We start from the raw sequence: 21,601 nt of genomic DNA, 5'->3' as shown, positions 1-21,601 counted from the left end.
AGCTTTCCAAATTGTTCCAGTTTGACCTCCCCCACCTGACCCCTAACTGAGTACACGCCTCAGCAATCACTGGGATCTTTTTTTCCTATATTGTTTATTTATTCAGTTAAATCACTAGCAACTCAGCCGCCATCATGAGCGTTATTTTCTGGAGCATGTTGCTGACTTGAGATCCTAGAGTGTTTCTCACACTCATCAGTAATTTTTAAAAGGCATTGGAAGCCAGTAAGAGAGCTCTGCAACAACCTCCCACACTGCCGGGTCAGGGGAAGAACCACTCCATTGCTACCCAGGATGGTCCGCGTGTTTATGTCTCTCTTGCATTAACGAGGATAGGCCAACTACTGGGACAAATAACCTGAAGTTTTAATGCATTAACAGAATGAAAATTTGTTTCTGACTTCCTTTACAGGTCAGTTCAGGTTGGCGGGATGCAGGGCTGGACAGTTCCACTCCACGTAGTCAATCGGGGACTCAGGTCCTTCCGTGATGTGGTCCCACCATCCTCTTAGCCCAGGGGATGGCGATGCTTTTCTGCAAAGGGTCAGAGAGCAAATATTTTAGGCTTGGTTGGCCATATGGTCTCTGTCACAACTATTCAACTCTACGTTAAAGCGCAGATCATAGGTGGGCAATACATAAATGAACGGGCTGAGCCATGTTGCCGTAGAACTCCGTGTACCAAGCAGGCAGCGGGCTGCAGTTTGCTGGTGTTACTCTAGGACCTTGTCCCTGTCTCTCTCTGCATTCAGACAGTGAAGAGAGAAAGCGAAAACTCCAGGAAAGAGGCACATATAAAATTAATGTCTATCCCCACAGAACTGTCATAAGGATTACATTACATAGTGTTTGCAAAATGCCTAGTGTAAAGGTCACTATTTAGGAGTTGTTTGATAAATGTCATCATTTTTAAAATCCAGAATAAAGTACCTTTGATATTTACAGGAGTAAGTGGCCATATTTAATTGAGGGGACACAAGAAAGGTTACAGTTGATTCTCAAAGGTAGGATAGGATTTTAACAAACAGAAGTGGGGAAGCAATGTGAGCAAAGGTGTAACCGTTGGAAAGCAATGGAGGGTTCATAAGTGCATATGGCTCTGTTGGCTGGAATGCAGGGTCATGAGGAGGAATGGTAAGATATAAGTCTGGAGAGATAAGTAGGCTTTGAATATCAGATTGAAAGATTGAACGTTCAGTGGCAATAGGGAACCACTGAAAGTTGACGGGGAGTACACACATAAGTCTTGAGTTCCAAAAATCTGTTTGTAAATTTGTTATTTGAAACACAGACTATGTTTTCTAACACAGTAAAGGCAATGTCCCTTTGCCTTCTCTGGGTCTCCTGACCCTTGTCACAAGAGCCTCAGAAAGCATCCCCTCGAAGTCCTTTTTTGTTTTTTCCAAGATTGTATTTGAGAAATTGCATGCACAAGTGGTGTTGGGATGGGCAGAGGGAGAGGGAGAAGCAGGCTCCCCACTGAGCAGGGGGACTGGGACTCTGGGATCATGACCTGAGCCAAAAGCAGACAACTTGCTTAACTGACTGAGCCACCCAGGCGCCCCTAAAAAAGTTCTTTGATATTAGTTTTATAGGATCCTGCATCTACCTAGAATTTAAAGACAGATTTGCTATGCTACTGAAAAGGTTCTTTTGTTTTTAAATCTCAACAAAGAAGGGTGACACAAACAGTTTGTAACGAAAATCTCCCCCAAGATTTTCTGTGGTTTGTAACACTCTTAAAGATATTCAGTGCAAATGTGAATACTTCAGAAAAAAAAAAAAAAAAGCCCGTTTGAGACTCAATACACTCATGCTGGATTTTGTTTCATTTTGTTTTTACTACAGAAAAAGCCTTAGGTATCCTGATATATTCTTTGCTTTTCTTTCTTTCTTTCTTTCTTTTTTTTTTTTTTCCAACAGAGAAAGACAGCAAGAGAGGGAACACAAGCAAGGGGAGTGGTAGAGGCAGAAGCCAGCTTCCTGCTGAGCGGCATGCTGGATTCGGGGCTTCATTCCAGGACCCTGGGATCATGACCTGAGCCGAAGGCAGATGCTTAACAACTGAGCCACCCAGGTGCCCCTCTCCTGTTTTGAACTCAACAACGGTCCTTCTAGGAATTAAGGTATAAACATACATACAGCTATAAAGTTTTGTTTACAGTAACAAAAGCTTGGAAATAATCACGGAGAAATGTTTAATCTATAATATGGGAAACTACACAAGGAAAATGGTGTTATGGAAAAATGTTAATTGTAATATATTAAGTTTAGAAGTTGGTTTCAAGTTCATATAAACAGTATGATGTAATGTTATTAGGAAATATGATTAAAATTGTACCAGCATAATATCCACATTCTTCCTCCCTACACTTCCAGGGCAAATTCAGTCTTTGCTGCCTGGGTTCCCAGCACCGCTGCTGCCACGATACCCAAGCTACCTTTAGGGTCCGCATCAACAACCTCTTACCCTAAGCAAAGAGTTCTGTTTTTCTCAGATAGATTCTTTGAGTTTTGTGATATATAATCAGAATAATGAAGAGAGATGAACTAAGGAGAAGGAGGACCATCTAAAAGGACAACCAAATCTACATAATAATGTACCACAATAAACAGAAAAATGTGCCTGGACCTGGGGAAGAGGAAGGGTTTTCTAGGGGGTGTGGGACAGCGTGGGGTCTAAGGAAACGGGACAGAAGACACGGAGCTGTGAAAACTTATTACAGAAGTGTATTTCAAGCCCTTCATGGTTTTGCAGAGCAGCAATAAAGAATTTGAGTTTTGCGAATACGGATTTTGCTTGCCGGAGACCCAAAACTGCATGAGGGACTTGAATTTATGAGGATTATATTTATACGAACATCCACAGGGGAAACGACCGCAGGCATACCCACCAAGATATTACTATGATTTGGATGAGGTGGTTTTATTCTTCCTACACATGTGTATTTCCCGAGTCTTCTAGCTCTGTGCGTAGGTGTACCATCTTTTTCATTTAATCCTCAAGTACTTCCATGAAGCAGTTCCCTGACGACACCTGGTTTACAGGTGAGGAAGCTGGGGCATGGCAAGAGGAACAGTCATGCTGCTAGTATCTGAGGCGTGAGGAAGGGACCAGAGGAATCTGACCCCAGAACCAGTGCCCTAAACACTGACACTAACTACATGGCTTCTTATTTTTGTTTATTTTATACATTTATTTTCAAATGAAATATATTTTTTTTAAGGATTTCATTTATTTGACAGAGAGATAGAGAGTACAAGTAGGCAAAGTGGCAGGCACAGAGAGAGGGAGAAGGAGGCTCGCCGCCGAGCAGGGAGCCGGATGCGGGGCTCGATCCCAAGACCCTGGGTGACTGAGCCACCCAGGTGCCCCTCAAATGAAATATTTTCATTCTGTAATTCACTGTAACAATGAAACTAAAATAACAGATGCTCAGGGACCCAGCACACCACCTTAATAAATCTTAACTTTTTGCCATATTTTTCTTTAGATAATGTTTAAAGAAAAGAATTATAGGTACAAGTATGTCTCTTTTATTTTAAGGATTTCTTTATTTGAGAGAGAGAGAGAGAGAGGACACGCATGGGGGTGGGACTGGGAGGGGCAGAGGAAGAGGAGGAATCTCAAGCAGACTCCCTGTTGAGCACAGAGCCCACTCCAGGCTGGATCTCACCCTGAGATCATGACCTGAGCCAAAACCAAGAGTCAGACACACCGAATGATTCTTTAATAATGAAGATTGTATTACTAAAAGCAACAAAAGGCTGGATAACAGACTGTATTTGTCCATGACCCAGAGTCCCCTTCCCCATAATCAATAAGAGAAAGCTCTGAAAATATGAAGACAGATGCTCATTTTCCTAAGAAGGTGGCGGGTGGGGGGAGAAGGAGCCAAAGAGACAGTGAGATGGTGACCATGTAAAGCCTTTTTCACACTGACCCTGGTCCTATTTTGGAAGCAACAGCTTATCTGAAATTTAGTGTTTATCATTTCAAGTTTTATGTAATCTTACTGTATATATAGATTTTTATTAAATATGTAGCCTTGTCTGGCCTGCTTTTAAGAATTATACACATGGGGTCATATGCATCATCAAAATGTATACAATGGTCAAAGCCAGTCCCTCTCAAGTTCAGTCTATCATCCCTTCCATACACTTTGATTTTTTCATCCTTTCACCTCCCTGTGTTGCATTCCGAGTAACTTATTCAGTACTGTCTTCCAAGTCATAATTCTCTCTACAACTATGAAATGTTCTATTGCAAGGACTTTCATTGTTTCTGTTTTCCAGGATTTCTATCTAACACATCCTTTTTCATGTCAGATTTTGTTGCTTTTGTTCTGTAATTTATTTTTTTAGTGAATTTTATTACTTCCTTTTTCTCCTTAAATACCTTAGACATGCATAGTTCATAGTCTCTGTCAGGCAAATTAATACATTAAATAAATTCATAAATCAGTTTTATCCCTAATGAATTCAAGTCTTTCTTACTATTAGATTCCTTCATATGTTTGTAGTAGTCATTAATTTCCAGGTTTGTTCTAAGACCTTATTTTTAAGTAATCTCTACACCCAATATGGCACTTGAAACCACAAACACAACTCTGAGATCTAGAGTCACATGCTCAACCAAATGAACCAGCCAGGTGCCCCTGAAGGTTTGTTTTAAACAGAAAAGAGAGACAGAGAGAGAGAGGAGGAGGAGGAGGAGGAAGTAGGCTCCCAGCTGAGCAGAGAGCCCAATGCAGGGCTTGATCCCAGGACCCTGAGATCATGACCTAAGCTGAAGGCAGAGGCTTAACCTACTGAGCCACCCAGGCACCCCATGATTGTGTTTTCATTTTCCTTTTGTCCCTCTTTGCTGTCTGTCCCTCATTCCAGGAGTTTCGAAACTGCCTCCACCCAGTGTCTGAATCCAGAGTACTGCCTCATAAGGACAGGTTAGAGAAGCAATGGGGATGACAACTGAGATGTTGCCAATTAAGATGTTGAGTCAGCAGGAAGTTTGGATTAGTTGCTGGCCAAACCTTGGAGCCCGTGTCCTTCTTCCTCCCAAATCATGCGTGTGCCAGGATGCATGGGATCCAAGCATTTCTTGGTAGCAGTTTTTCCCCCACCCTTCTTTTATGAGATATCAAGCCCCATTCCAAGACCTGGCTTCAAGTTACAGGGACTGTGTCCAATCCTCCAACTCTCATGAGATATTTTCAAGTCCCTGTTACACAACAGAGCCAAGCTCCTACAGCTACTGCCGCTTCCAGATCCAGCAAACCTATAACTCCAGTCCTACTCACCACTTACATTGTTTGTCCATTTCTGGTACACAGGGCTATTTTTCTCTGGTGTTTTCAGCCCATTTATATTTTAGGACGAACCATATAAAATTTCTAAAATTTGATGATTTTACTCTATAAGAACTGTAATCATAGAAGTTCTGGTTTAATATTTTTACTTCTTTTTTTATGTTTTATCTGTTGTGTCAGCATTTTGGAGCAGAAAAGATATGTCAAAATATGAATTTATTTTTCCAATTTGACCAGAAGTCTTTTCTCTCCATTAGACAGAATTCCCACTCATGAGTTAGAAGTCAACTATCAGAAAAAGAAACAATGGAGGTGCAGGACTCTTAAGGTCAGAGCAAGGAATTTAAAAAAATAAAAGGAAATGTCAGGGCACCTGGCTGGCTCAGTCAGTAGAGCATGTGACTTTTTTTTTTTTTTTTAGATTTTATTTATTTATTTGAGAGACAAAGAGAGCATATGCAGGGGGAAGAGCAGAGGGAGAGGGAGAAGCAGACTTTCCACTAACCAGGGAGCCCAAAGCAGGGCTCAGTCCAAGGACCTTGGGATCATGACCTGAGCTAAAGGCAGACGCTTAACCAACTGAGCCACTCTGGTGCCCCAAGCATGTGACTTTTAATCTCAGGGTCATGAGTTCAAGTCCCAAGTTGGGCATGGAGCCTACTTTAAACTATATATATATATATATATATGTTAAATATATGTTAAATATGTTAAATAACATATATATATATATATATATATATATATATATATATATATGTTAAAAAAAAAAAAAGTGCCATCCAGTAAGTACACTGAAATTGGGGGAGTCAATGATGGAGAAGAAAATAACTGGGGTTGAAAAGGGGGATAAAATGGGATTAGAAGAATCAAGAGAACACTCTTAGAGAAAACACTTGTGAAACATGTGTCTGGAGGCCCATTCAGGAAGTGAATGTGAGGTCCAGGAAAAGCAGTAGTATGCTTATATGTCAAATGATTGCAAATAGAGCAGATATGACCTAAACTCTGGGCTGTCCTGCAAACTCCATCAGAAAGGTCATTGTTTTTCTCAAGGAAAGAGAATTAGCTTAGTGGGGCTGGGGTAAAAGAGGTAGACTCAAAGAAGACAAAATCATGTTATTCCCATCTGAGATAGATGTTACAGTTCCACGGTGTTTGCCGCTGTCTAGTGTCTGGCTGCAAAGTGGTTCTGTACAAAACTTCCCCACAATACAATCAAGGAGACTTGACTCCCTACAGACAAGTGAGGCACTAGTGATTTGCCAGAGAGGAGGACCCCTGGGAAGGATTAAGGGAAAGGACTATGTCCAAAAGAAGAGAAATCTTTTTTTTTTTTTTAAGATTTTTATTTATTTATTTGACAGAGAGAGATCACAAGTAGTTGGAGAGGCAGGCAGAGAGAGAGAGAGAGAGGGAAGCAGGCTTCCTGTGGAGCAGAGAGCCCAATGCAGGACTCGATCCCAGGACCCTGAGATCATGACCTGAGCCGAAGGCAGCGGCTTAACCCACTGAGCCACCCAGGCGCCCCAAGAAGAGAAATCTTTGATCTGATGGTTGATCACTGGAGCAATGAGCCCGAGAAGTGATGGAAGCTGATTGTTTGAGATGCAATCTTGGGTTTTGTTTTTTTTTTCATTCAGCTCAGGCTGCTGTTTCCCCAGTGAGCATCTCAAGCCTACAAAGGCTTTTCTGCAAAACAATATACACCGTTTAATTCACAAGAGCATTAAAATTACTATGTTTCACATACACAATAATAAAGATACCTAAGCAATGTTCTTCCATCTGAAGCGACAGGAAATCACATGATAAGTTTTCCCCTAGCCTTTCCATTTCGGCTAGAATCGTGATCTTGGGGTACCTGGGTGGCTCAGTGGGTTATGCCCCTGCCTTCGGCTCAGGTCATGATCTCAGGGTCCTGGGATCAAGCCCCACCTTGGGCTCTCTGCTCAGCAGGGGGCCTGCTTTCCACTACCACCCCCCCCCCACTGCCTACCTCTCTGCCTACTTGTGATCTCTCTCTGTGTGTCTAATAAATAAGTAAAATCTTTAAAAAAAAAAAAAAGAATCATAATCTTGTCTTCTAGTTCATATACTTTTCTTGAATGCATAGGAATGATGAGCTCTGGGCTCTGGTGTGTCACATGCGAATCATTCAGCCGGATTCCCAGTAATTCCATTGTTTGGTGATCTCATTTCCAGCAACTTCACATTCAGCTCTATGAAGCAAACTATCTGGCTGCTGCCAGTGTGGTATCCCATTACCTTGCAGGTTATCATGAAGACAGCAAATCATTGCATCACTAGCAGCTTCCTCTCCCTTCAGAGGACCACGTTAGAAGAGCCAAAGCCCCTGGTGTATGTGGAACCAGTGACATCTGCTTTCCCTGCAGATATACCCTTTCACTCTAACTAGTCCCAGCTTCCCTGCCTCTGCAGATTGTAAACTGTTTTTAGACTTGATTACAAAATTGCTTCAAAGATTTTATGCTTGAATAAATTGTCTGAAGAGAAGTGAGTGAAAAAAATCTTCTCACGAGCTCAGTTTTAGCTCCTTCTTCCTTAGGATGCCAAAACATCTTATAAGAAACATGAAGTTTTAAAAAAAAATAGGTAAGGCTATGATTTTTTTTAATCATATGGAAACCATCCCATTGCCTTGGAATTACACCTCATATATTTTATGTCATACATGCTAGTTGGTCACATTTCATTATTCCATTCATGATGCACCAACTTTGGGGACTATCAGAAAAGAGAAATCCAAGCATAGCACTGCTGTATAGCAAAGGGAGAAAGGGCAGAGGATTTGTTTCTTGGCCTCTCTGGACCTCAGTTTACTCATCTTTTTAAGAACACAGTACTTATCTCATAGGGATCATTTAAAAAATGCAATCTTTGAAAACTGTACAGTACTAGAGTATTTTTATCACTATTTTAATGATAAAAGAAACATAGCATAATGGATCAAGAAGGGACCTTGCAAATTAACTAGTCTGGACTTTAGAAATGAAGAAACTGAGCACCAAAAGGACCAAATGACCTACTGATAGGTGCACATTGTGCCAGGGGCAACTTAAACTCTGGATGCAGGTACCTGAATCCTTTTACAGATATTCTCTTCAATACAAGGGCCACACAGATAAAAAAAAGAGAGGGGGGAGCCAGGTGCCAGCTGAGGAATCAGTGGAAAGCACTGAGGAAATGCACAGGACCATCCCAGAAGGACAGCTCTTATTTATTTCCAGGCAATTTTCACCATATCAGAGGATAGACTGGGATTGCCAGATCTTCTCATTTTTTTCTAGACAGACCAGAAATCTAGATTTTTGATATGTAAAGACTCCCAATTTTTAAGTCAAAAATAAACAAGCGGGACTACATCAAACTCAAATGCTTCTGCACAGCAAAGGAAACCATCAACAAAGTGAAAATCTTAAAAATTTTAAGATTTTTATTTCTATTTTAAAAATGATGTTGTATAGGACAAACAACACACCTGAAGGTAAAAATTAGCCTATGGTTTACCAGTGTGTGACCTTTGATCTACAGGGGAATGTCCAGGTTCTTTCTCATGGTAGCAAAGGCCCTGCATGATCTGTCCCCTGCTTCCCTCTTCAGATCACTCTCCTACCTGTCCTTGCCTTGCACTTAGGTTCCACCTCCAGTAAACAGCTTATTTACTGCAACAAACACGCCTACTGACTCTTGCAAATGTGCCCAATGATTGTCACTCTTCCTCCCCTGCCCCTTGCCCCTTGTGCCTTATGCCTGTAATGCACCTCCGTCCCCTAACTCGTATATTTCTTTTATGATGGCTCAGCTCTTATTTCCCCTAGCAAATTATCCCTGGGCAGTCTCCTCCCAATGCCACCACCACTCACCATGTTCCTCCATTATGCTCTCACAGTATCTTGCACATCTGATTGCATTTACCTCAGAGTACTGTCAGTACTTGTTTCATGTCTGTTGTTCCAACCAGAATCTCAACAAATGTTGAACTGAAATTAGACTCTTCATTCTTACTCAAACGTGACCATCCATCTGCCTTCCTGAACCTTACTCTGCTTCTATCCTGGTCTTTGACTCCAAGTACTATTGATCTACTGGAAGAGATGCGGAAATCTTCTCAACAATGGGTGACCTCGTGGAGGACACTCTCCTCAGGAACTGAAGTGACTCTACCTCTCCCTTGGATGGGAGGTTATGGGAAGCAGTCAACCTCCTGAACACAGCCCTCTGTTCAGCACCTGAGACAAGACTATCCTACATCTAGGTCCTTCTTTATTTGTCTCTCTTTTGTGTTATTTTGTACTGTTTGTTTCTGTCCTATTCGTGCACCAAAGGAGCTAAACTTTCCCTGACTGGTACTGGCCAATAAGCCACTAAATCTCCTTAGAGCTCCCACCCGATTCAGCCCCACTTGGGATCTTGTACAGAACAACAATCCTGCACTGTGGGCTAAATGGAGGGGAGACGTGAAGGGTGAAGTTGGCTCTACCTGAACTGTATGTACAGATGGCAGAAGACTGACTGACTGAAGGAGTATCATGGTGCTGTTAATTGAAGAAGAGTAAATGAATGCCTGAGAGACAAAAGCATAGATGAGCATTGTACTATGTCTCTAATTGCCAGTCCAAGACTTCTTCCACAGCTTCCTTCCACTCCAATCTGGGTGGCTACTAGAGTTCATGCCATTGGAATCTTGATGTTTAACCAGAATAAACTCTAACTGGGGTTATTTATCATAATAAAACCTTGAAATACAGTTATAAAGATTTCACTTTAACTTGGCAGAACCGTGGACAGTGCCCAAGTTTGGGCCATAAATTCTTACCCTAGAAAGCAGGAAGAAATCTTTGCAACAACACATTAAAGTTCTTTAATTCTACGATGAGACAACCAAGGCCCTGAAAGGTTATATAATGACTTGTCTAACATTATACAGAGATGAAGGTCAAATTCAAGATTTAGAATCCGAGTTCAGGTCCCTTTGCCTTACACCCTGTTGTTTCCCAAAACATTAGGACAATATGTGGGAAATGACAAAGGGACAGATCCAGGGAACTATGGGAGGATACCTCTTATTTCTCATTTTTCTGTATAAATCTCTTCTTGCTTCTGTTTTGGGGAACTACAGCTCTGCTATTGTAGGGAATATATCCTGCTCTCCTCTGGCCAGTGGGGGTGATGTGATCCAGACTGGGTCAATCTAGGTTCTCTTTCCCACGATTTCAATATGAGAAGGGTTATTTTCAAAAAGGACATATAGTCGGTGATGTACTCCCTTGATGGCATCCTGACATGAATCTTTCAAATTTGAAGAAACTTGATTTCATATAACCTAGAACCATGAATGTATAAATATATATACATATATATTTTTTTAATTCTCCCAAATATTTGTTCTATGTCTTCTTTATTCTTATAGCACTCACCTCTCTAAAACTATCAGGTATTAAGGAGCATTTAGTATTTTTCCATTTTATCAGGTGATTCATACCTTTTCCAGCCTGCTGGACAGACAGTGGAATTTAGCTCTGAGATAATAGTCAATTTCTCATTCTAAAATAGAAATATAAAAAAGTCTACGCATGATGACCTTTAAACCTGCTTTTGGGACATATTCTAAAGTTATTATTCTTTCACATGGATGAGTCTATAAATTGCTGGGTTTGGATTGATTCATATTTCATTCATAGCTCGCGTGAGATTGCCTTCCATCTTATAGTCCTGGGTTACCCTGAGTTCATTTAAGATGTGTCACCACACTCTCTGGAGACACCTAGATAGCAAGGTCCACAATTTATTGATGGAAAGATTGTTAATAGAGTTTACACAGCTATATATAACCTCAGAGAACAGGGTGGGAGTGAAAGGACAAGGGAAAAAGGAAAAGTTATGCATCTTGTGTAGTAAAGAGAGCCTGAGTTGAAAGTGAAACAGCTTTGTAATTTTGGGGTTGTAGATCTAGCTTTGTCACTAACCAAGTTATCTTGAGTCAATTATATCATTTCTCTAGATGGAAGAAATCACCTCTAAAATTCCTCCAATGTAACAACACAGGACTTCTCCAGTCATTTATGCAATTCATAATTCTGTTAATTTCACCATGAATTGATCAATTATGGGACATTCCATGATGATGTGTTGTTTCTTTCCAGATCCTGAAAATAAATGTTCATATAATAAATTGATGGCACCCTCCGGAAGGAGGAAAACGGGTATGCAGCAAGTTTAGCAGGATCGCATCATCTCCGACACCTTCTGGGGCCTTGTTTCAAGCGGATTTGGGCATAAATATCTTTGGGTCCTGTAATTACATAAGGGCTTTGAATTGCAGAAACACCTGGTATGATGCTAGACTGAAAATCCAAGACCTGATTTCTGGCCCTGCTTATCACTCCTTCTGTATATATGACTTCAGTACATTCATTAGGACCATGGTAGATGCAGAAACCCAACTCAAGGCCACTTACACGCAAAGGTCCATGGACTCCATGGAAAGATTGAACCACCAAGTGGCAGGGAATCAGAAATGCACTTCAGCATCTGGACCAATCAGGAAATCGAGCTCAACCAGGACTCACCCTTCACCTGGTCTCTGCTCCCCCGCAGCATGCTGGCTTTGTTCTCCTCTATTTTATGCTGTCTTTCTCTCCTTGCTGGGAAGCACAGTCGCCCACAGCTCTAGACGTTTGCTTATTTATTCACTCAATCAGCGATTGCTTTAGAGTCTGACCGCATGACAGGCCCTATTTTGGCACTAGGGGCAGGGTAATAACAAGGAAAGTATCTGCCCTCAGGAATCTTATATTCTAGTAGAATGGAAAAAGTTGCCCAATAAACAAATATACAAATGATATACCAGTAGTCATAACTGCTGTGGAGAAAAATAACCAGCATAATGGCTTAGAGAGTGTCAAGTGGTGGTGACGGTGGTGCAGCTCTGTTATATTGTAAACGTGGCCAGGGAAAGTCTCCTAATGTTTGGTATTATTTGAACAAACAAAGGAGTTAGGGAGAAAGTAATAAGACTATTCAGTGGAACAGAAAACACAAAGACTCAGAACTGAGAACGTGCTCTTGACATGTTCAAAGATAAACAACGGGGCCAGTGTGCTAGAGCAGATGCAGGGGAAAGGAACAATGCTGAAATAAAAGATCAGGAAGGTAGCAATGGCCAAACTACATGGATCCAAGATTACTGTAAGGATTTGGGCTTTTACTCTGGGAAGGAAAGTCACTGGAAAATACCGAGCTGAGAAGTGACAGGATTTGATTCATGTTTTAGTAGAAGCACTCTGGCTACTGTGTGCAGATTAAAGGGTAGGACGGCAAAGTAGAGGAGGGGAGACTATTTCAATAAGCTAGGTCAGAGAATAAGTGGTTGGGTAAAAAGTTATATGGTAGAGTTGTTGAGAAGTAGTCATATACTGAATATATTTTGAAGGCAGTCAGCATGATATGCTGAGATATTGGATTTGGAGGTTTAAAAAAAAAAAAAAGGAGAGAAACCAAGATAGCTCAAAGTGGAGAATAAAAGACATCTGAAGACTGAGCCCGAGCTCTCCAACCTTTAAAGATTGGGAGCTTGGAACAAACCTGCAAAGAAGACTGAGAAGGAATAGCCAGCAAAGTAGGGGGAGAAGCAAGAGTGGTGTCCAGAAGCCACCTGTAGGAACTACAGGACAGAAAAGGGATGGGGACACTCACATGTTGTGAATGATGGAGAAAAACGAGGCCTGAGAACCGGCCAAAGGTTATGACCTTAGAAAGTCCACAGGTGACCTTGACAAGGCCTATTTTTAGTGGAATGGTAGAGAGACATGTTCTAAACCTTGTGTCCTTGAAAAGGTGCTGAAGCCTCAGTTCCAGTGTGTGAAGTCCTAGAGATACTCCATGATTAACGGGTTCAGGTAAAGTACACGTTTTTAGACAAATACAGTCCAACCATGGGGAAAGGGAATTTCACGGATCAGTGGAGGGTCAGTCAACAGGGGCGGATCTCAGGCTGTTATGTAAGAACATGGGCGCTCTGAGATGTGTGAGTGCACGGAGAAAGGGGGCAGGAAGGAGGAGGAGGAGACAAGATCACCACGGATATCACCAAGGATCTCCCAAACACAGGGTCTGTCTGCCATTGAATCCTCTGCTATTTAATCCAGTTATAAAGTGGCAGTGGAAGTCCCAGTTTCACAGAACTGGTGTTAAAATCAAATCCGAGAACTCTGCATGTACTGTAAACTTGATGGGCGACCGTTATTTTGCCAAAGTGGAAGGACACACCTATATGGCATTTCTCCAGGCCACACTCCTTCGCCACATCAGCCCCATGAAGAAGCTGCAAGCATATGTATATTTAAAACAAGAGGATTTGCTGGCTACAAAAACACAGTTCTTTTCCCCAAGTTTAAACATTGAGAGCTCTTAGGAAAATGTACTCTTAGTATCTCACAAAACAGAAAGAAAAAAAAAAAACATCCCAAGAGGAGTTTAAAGGAGGATCATAATAAAAGTAAGAAATTGGGCACCTGGGTGGCTCAGTTGTTGGGCATCTGCGTTTGGCTCAGGTCATGTTCCCAGGGTCCTGGGGTCAGGTCCCATGTCTGACTCCCTGCTTGGCAGGGAGTCTGCTTCTCCTGCCCCTCCTCCCACTCATCCTCTCAATCTCCTTCTTTCTCTTAAATAAATAAAATAAAATAAAATAAAATCTTCTTTTAAAAATAAGAAATAATGAGCAAGAAGGAAAGAGGCAAATAAATTTTCTTTTCTCGCCCTCCCTCCCTCTCTCTCCTTATCTGCGGACAGCAGGGATTCATCCTTGTTCTTTCTTCTAGTTCTGACAAGACATTTCAAATCTGAAGTGTTTTAAAAATAAGAGATCTTGAAGAGGCCTTAACCCCAAATGAGCCTAATTACTCCATGGCTGTATGTTAGGGGCTTAAGGAGTCTTGTTAATTCTTTGATATGAAATGAAACCTATTCAAAGAAAGAGTTGAGGACTGTTTTTCCTAGCCTCAGAGAACGAAGAATTTTTAAGAAGTGCTAAGACCTGTCAGACTTCTTCTCTGGGAATTGTAGATGTCCTAACTTATTTTATCAAATCAGAAATTTTCTCACAAGGCTCAGTACATGAATATGTGACTCTTTTTCTGTGATATCCACATCTTCTGAAATGAACCACAAAAATCAAGATAAAAGACAGTGAAGTTCTGAAACCTCAGAAATTAGTTGAGTGAGTTTCCTGCTGCATTTCATCTTCTTTTGTGTTTACTTTATAATCATGCTTACATATATGTCATCCATATATACTCCAGAGAGATTAATAAATTCCCTGGATGTTTCTCTTTTTAATATAAAACATCTATAATTCTTACATATGGGATGCATTTTCCACTTGTAACAGTTAAAGAACTAATCTCACATAACCTTTAAGACAGAGGAGAATGAAGAATTAGTATTGTTAAAATGTCTGTTCTACCCAAAGCCACCTATAGATTCAGTGCAATGCCTACCAGATTCCAGTGGCAAATTTTTTACAGAACTAAAAAAAAAAAAAACAAAAAACAAAAAAAACCCCAAAATCCTAAAATTGATGTGAAACCACAAGACTCTGAATAGTGAAAATGATCTTGAGAAGAACAGGCTGGAGGTATCACCCTTCCTGATATCAAACTATATTATAAAACCATAGTAATAAAAACTATATGGCATTGGCAGAAAACACACAGAGATCAGTGAAACAGAATTGAGAACTCAAAAATAAACCCACATATATATAACTATCCAATATTTGACAAAATAGCCAAGAATACTGAATGGAGAAAAGATAGTTTCTTCAATAAATGGTGTTGAGAAGACTGGATATTTACATGCAAAAAAGTGGAAGTGGAGCCCTATATTATGCCACTCACAGAAATTAACTTGAAATATACTGAAGACTTAAATGTAAGACCTGAAACTGCAGAACTCCTACAAGATGTTTAAACATAGGGGAAAACTCCGACATTGGTCTTGGCAATGATTCTATGGATGTGACATGCACAACTACAAAAGCAAAACTAAACAAGTGGGGGGCGCCTGGGTAGCTCAGTCGTTAAGCATCTGCCTTCAGCTCAGGTCGTGATCCCAGGGTTCTGGGCTCGAGCCCCGCATCAGGCTCTCTGCTCCACAGGAAGCCTGCTTCTCCCTCTCCCACTCCCCCTGCTTGTGTTCCCTCTCTCGCTGTGTCTCTCTTTGTCAAACAATAAATAAAATCTTTTAAAAATAAAATAAAATAAGCAATTGGGACCACAAGAAACCAAAAGAAACAACCAACAAAATGAAAAAGCAACCTACAGAATGGGAGAAAATAATACTTATAAATCATGTATGTGATAAGATGTTAACATCCAAAACATGTAAGAAACTCACACAAGTAGGTCCCCTCCAATCCATCCAATCTCGACAGGAGTTTTCCTTGGAGCTGTAGGTCCCCTCCTGCAACTGACTATGCAGACCTTGTAGGCACTATGTGCCCTACCCCGTGTCCTCCTGTGGACCCCAACCCTCCAACCAGCCCTTGGCCAGAGGCCATCCAAAGTGGTGTCATGAGCCTTGCAGTGTGCAACCAGCCCCAACAGTGATTCCTGCCAAAGTGGTTCCATCCCTAGGGAGAGGGGAAGATAACCACATATACTACTTTGACTGTGTCTCCAGCAGCAAGCTGGGGTCATATATCTGGTCTGACAGCAGGCCCCACCCACTAAAGAAAGCTTCTTAGGGGACCAAATGAGGAGAGCACCCTGAAGCTTGGTGCTACACAGCTCTAGCAAACACCTGATCTGACTCAAGTTCTACCTCTTGATCACTAACAACACAGGGACCAAACCCTGCCCCCAACAGACCAAGAGAGCCACTGCAGATGACTTGATTGAAGGCAAAAGCAGCTCAGTCACAACAGTACGGCACACACAACACACATACACAATATTTCTGAAGGGCCAGGTTCTGGTGAGCAGGAGACACTATTCTGCAGGGCACTTCAGGACCACTTCTTCCTAAGGACACAACTTTCTTTTCTTTTTTTTAAATTAAAAAAAAAATTTCTTTCCACCACACTCCCCAGTGAGCACAACTTCCAACAGCAGAAGATAGAGCTAACTTTCCTAACACATAGAAATAGACACAGAGAGTTATAAAAAATGAGGAGACAGAGGACTACATCACAAAAGAAAGAGCAGGACAAATCACAGCATGAGACCTAAACAAAACAGAGATAAGTATTATGTCTGAGAGAGAATTTAAAGAACTAGTCTTAAAGACACTCACTGAACTCGAGAAAAGAGTGGAGGACCTCAGTGAGACCCTCAACAAAGAGATAGATAACATAAAACGGAACCAGAGATGAAGAAATCAATAACTGAAATTAAAAATACACTAGAGAAAATAAATAGTAGACTAGAGGAGGCAGAAGAATGGATCAGCAACCTGGAGGAGAGAGGAATGGAAACCGATCAAGCTGAACAGGAGAGAGAAAAGGAGTAATAAAAAAAGGAAACTACATTAAGGGAACTCAGAGACACCATCAAGCATAATAACATTTGTATTATAGAGATCTCGGAAGTAGAAGAGAGTGAAAGGGGACAGAAAATTTATTTGAATAAATAATAGCTGAAAACTTCCTGCATCTGGGGAAGGAAGTAGAAATAGAAAAAAATAGAAACAGAGCACAGAAGCAGATAGGTGGTTGCCAGGGGTGGTGGGGTAAGGGAAATGGGGGAAGATGGTCAAAAGGTATAGACTTCCAGTTTTAAGTGAACAAGTTCTGGGGATGTAATGTACAGCAAGATAATGGTGATTAACAATGGGATACTGCATATTTGATAGTTGCTAAGACAGTAGATCCTAAAAGGTCTCACCACAGATACAAAAATTGAAACCCTGTAAGATAATGGATATGTTAACTACTCTTACTGTGGTAATCATTTTGCCATAGGTACATACACCAAATCCTTATGTTATATACCTTAAACTTAAACAATGTGATAGGTCAACCACATCTCAAATAAGGCCAGGGGGAAAAAGGGTAAAATGATTTCAAATTGGTATTGAAATTAGTACAAATAATTTTATCCTTTTCATTTATGGAATAGATTTCTCTTTGAAATGCCTCTCTACTCTTTCCCCACCTCTCACTCAAATCTGAGCGGTGAATGTGGTAGGAATTATTACTGTTTGAATTCTCTGCTGCTCCTTCTTCCAGTCCCCTCCCTCTGGAAGGTTCACCATCCCTGACTCATTGAAGCCATTGAAGTCATTGAAGTTTTCTTAGGAAAAAGAAAATGAGTTCAAAGAAAATCTTAGGTAAATAGTTTAAGTGGTACATACATGTGGAGATGAATTATGAAGGCGGTATGTAGAAGATTGAAGCTGGGAAAACTTCATACTAATGAACTTCATACTTAAATTTAAGACTGATGAGAGAGATATGCACACAGGTAGGGGGAGAAAACTCCACCAGAAATGGTGTTAAGATAACACACAAACCTGAGGCTTGTAGGTAGTGTAGGTAGGTAATTCTCTGAACAGACCAATTTGCACAAATTATAAAGGAATGTGGCCACAAGGTTAGAGTTTACAAGCTTCAGTAACACATGTCTTAGGAACCTCAGTTTATATCTGCACACTCAATCTACAACATTACCAAAATCAGGGCATTTTTCCACTGCTTCCTCCTATGAGACAATCCTTGGGAATTTCCCACCATTTATAGATCTCTCAGTACATATTCTCATTTGTGACCAGAAAGAAGATAATCCTATAAAAATTATACAGGAAATTTATATATAGCACTGTATACATTTTTAGTCTAAATAATGATAATAAACAATAACTCAGCATGATCTGTATTAATTAAGATGTTATCAGTAACTATGGGTATACAGTTCAGCATTTCCTCTTGGTTAGTAAGTGAGAATTTTAACCATTAATGTGAAATAGCTTTGGTTGAGCTCAACAAATGTTTATTGAACATCAAAATATATTCCAGGAACTGTGCTATGTGTTGAGGAATCATGATCAAAAAGAGATTCAGTCTCTGCCTTCAAGGCATCCACAATTATACAAATTAAATATGAGCCATACTATAGTTATGACACTTGTCATAGTTCATTTAAACAGTTTTACTTGGAATTACTTAATGCTTACAGAAATATTTTGATGTAAGATATTATTGCTATCTCCATTTTATAGACAAGAAAACTTATGCTTAGTCAAGTTAACTTGCCCAAGGTCATTATTAGCAATATTAGTAAGCAACAGAGAAAAGTCTTCAACCCATGAATCTGCCTCCAAATTAGTGCTTTTCCTGAAATACCAGCCACCCAGAATTATTCCTCTCAGATTTCTGCTTCTGGCTGTAATGAAGTAACATGTGCTCTTGCAGAGAACTACTAAAAAAGCCAGAAAAAATGCAAAAATGAAATCTATTTGAAGGCAGTCAGTCTATTTGACATAATTAGAAAATTGCCTTAGCAGGCACAATTTTAAGAGTACAAGATGACAGAGGTGAGGGAACCTCAAAAATGAGGTCTACCCAATAGAAAAACAATGTGGAAAATAAATGAACCCAAAAGTTGGATTGGCGGGGGGTGGGGGGAGATGTTAAAATTCACAAGCTCCAACCCAGACTGATCCAGAAAAATATGAAGAGAAGACAAATTACCAGTATCAGGAATGAAAAAGAGGACATCACCACAGGCCCCAAAGATTTTAAGGATATAAAGGTATATTATGAACAACTTTATACCAATTAATTTGACAACTGAGATGAAATGGGCACATTCATTGAAAAACACAAATTATAAAATTGATACAAGAAGAAATAGAAAACTTGAACAACCCACTACCAATCAAAGAAACTTAATTCATAGTTAACTACTTCCAAAAAGAAACTCCAGGCCCAGAACACTTCATTTGTGAATTCCATCTGACATATATGGAAGAAATAGTACCAAACCTATACACAGTTTTCCAGAAAATAGTCAAGGGAGAAACACCAAATCATTTTATAAAGTCAGTATTATTCTGATTCCAAAACCAGATAAAGACATTAAAACTAAACAGAACTAGTTGCATGGGTGGCTCAGTCATTGAGCATCTGCCTTTAGCTCAGGTCATGATCCCAGGGTCCTGGGATCCAGCCCTACATCAGGTTCCCTGCTCAGTGTGGGGTCTGCCTCTCCCTCTCCTACTCCCTCTGCTTGTGTTCCCTCTCTTGCTATGTCTCTCTCTGTCAAATAAATAAATAAAATCCTTAAAAAAAAAAAAAAAACACAACACTAAACAAGGGGCTCCTGGGTGGCTCAGTTGGTTAAGCCAACTGCCTTTGGCTCAGGTCATGATCCCAGAGTCCTGGGATCAAGTCTCATATTGGGCTCCCAGCTCTGTGGGGAGTCTGCTTCTCCCTCTGACCTTCTCCCCTCTCGTGCTCTCTCTCACTCTCTCTCTCAAATAAATGGATAAAATCTGAAAAAAAAAAAAAAAAACAACAGAATTATAGAACATTATCTCTTATAACATAGATGTAAAACAACAAAATATTAGCAAGTTTAATCAAATAATATATATCTAGCATATTGGGATATATATAATATATATTATTAATTATATGTATTATTATAATTATATATTATTTATATAATTATAATAATATATATAATATATTATATATATGTATAATATATATCCAATAAACTAATGCTTCAAGATCATGGGGATTTATCCTGGAGATGCAGATTGGTATATCATTCAGGTCTCAGTCAGTAGAAATAAATCACACTGTAACTAAAACAGAAAGTTCGATATGAAGAACTACTGATTCCAGGGGCGCCTGAGTGACTCAGTCAGTTAAGTAACCAACTCTTGGTTATGACTCAGGTCATGATCTCAGGGTTGTGAGATCGAGCCCTGCATCACACTCAGCATGGAGTCTGCTCAAGATTCTCTAACTCCCCCTCTCCCTCTGCACCCCTACCCTGCTCATGCATGCTCTCTTTCTCTCAAATAAATAAATAAATAAAACCTAAAAACAAAACAACAACAAAAACTACTGACTCTAACAGAGGAGTAACTATAAATACACTAGCCCTGAGGAAAGTACCCAAGGATTGACAAACGTAGAAGGGAGCCCTCATCCTAAAGCTGGGATGCACACCTAACTGGAAAAGATGTGGTTATAGTCCACTGGATGGTGAACAAGTTCCCTGGCTTGCCCAAGGACTCACTTGTCCATAGTTACTAGACAAGAAAGAAATGCCCTTCCCAGGTTTGGGTGGATTAAAGCTGGTGTGTGGGTATGAAGAAAAAGTCAGCACCAGGAGCCCAGTCAGAAGAGTAGCACAAGGTCTGGGGCATGAAGTGTTTACACTGGGCCAGAGGAGGGACTGAGATAACCATAAATGCATTCTTCAGAACTCTAAGTGAGATAAAGACATCTCCAGACAAAGAAAAAGATAACTGATTGTCATAAAACCAACATTACAAGAACTACTAAAGGGAATTCTCCAAGAAAAAGAAAAATGAGGGGCACCTGGGTGGCTCAGTGGGTTAAGCCTCTGCCTTTGGCTCAGGTCATGATCCCAGGGTCCTGGGATCGAGCCACACATCAGGCTCTCTGCCCATCGGGGAGCCTGCTTCCCCCACTCTCTCTGCCTACTCTGTCAAATAAATAAATAAATAATCTTCAAGAAAAAGAAAAGAAAAATGATCCCAAACAGAAATACAGAATTTAGGAAGGAATTGGGAGCACCAGAAAAGGTAAATATATAAGTAAACCTAAATGAATGTGGACTACATGAAGAAAACACCAATATTACTACTAATTCTGTCTCATGGAATTTTATATTTGTGTAAAATTAAAACGCACAACATAAACATCAAAGGTAGAGCTCATACGTTCCAAGGTCCTGTCACTATGTAGAAGTACCAATTTGTATTAGACACTAATAATTCGAGAATGAATATAGTAATAATCTCCAGAAATAAAGAACGTATAACCAACAAGTTGATTAGAATGATTAAAAAATATATTTAAGCCAAAAAGAAGCAAGTAATAAAAGAAAAAAAGGAGCATAAAACAGGTGAAACAAATATTAAGTTGGTAGAATTCAAAATATATTAGTAACTGAATTAAGCACAAATAAATACTCAATGTAAGAGCTAAGCTTTTCAGACTGGAAATAAAATCAAAGCCAACTGTCTCCTACTTTGAAAAGACACACCTTAAATAATAAGGATGTAGAAGT

General features: G+C 40.2%; 1 long non-coding RNA gene across 3 annotated transcripts in view; it reads right to left on the bottom strand.

Moving 5' to 3' along the window:
* Positions 1-318: 318 nt before the first annotated feature.
* The window catches only part of LOC116872972, a 40,123-nt gene continuing 18,840 nt past the window's right edge, over positions 319-21,601 (bottom strand). For all 3 annotated transcript variants that reach the window (XR_004383718.1, XR_004383719.1, XR_004383717.1), the window contains one exon: positions 319-534. This is a non-coding gene — a long non-coding RNA (uncharacterized LOC116872972). The remainder of the gene's footprint in view (positions 535-21,601) is intronic.

The sequence above is a fragment of the Lontra canadensis genome, unplaced genomic scaffold (genome assembly GCF_010015895.1).
Source record: "Lontra canadensis isolate GAN:19392208 unplaced genomic scaffold, GSC_riverotter_1.0 scaffold31, whole genome shotgun sequence".
Classification (NCBI taxonomy): Eukaryota; Metazoa; Chordata; class Mammalia; order Carnivora; family Mustelidae; genus Lontra; species Lontra canadensis.
The sequence above is the reverse complement of the archived record's forward strand: the minus strand, read 5'-3'. Positions and strand labels throughout refer to the sequence as shown.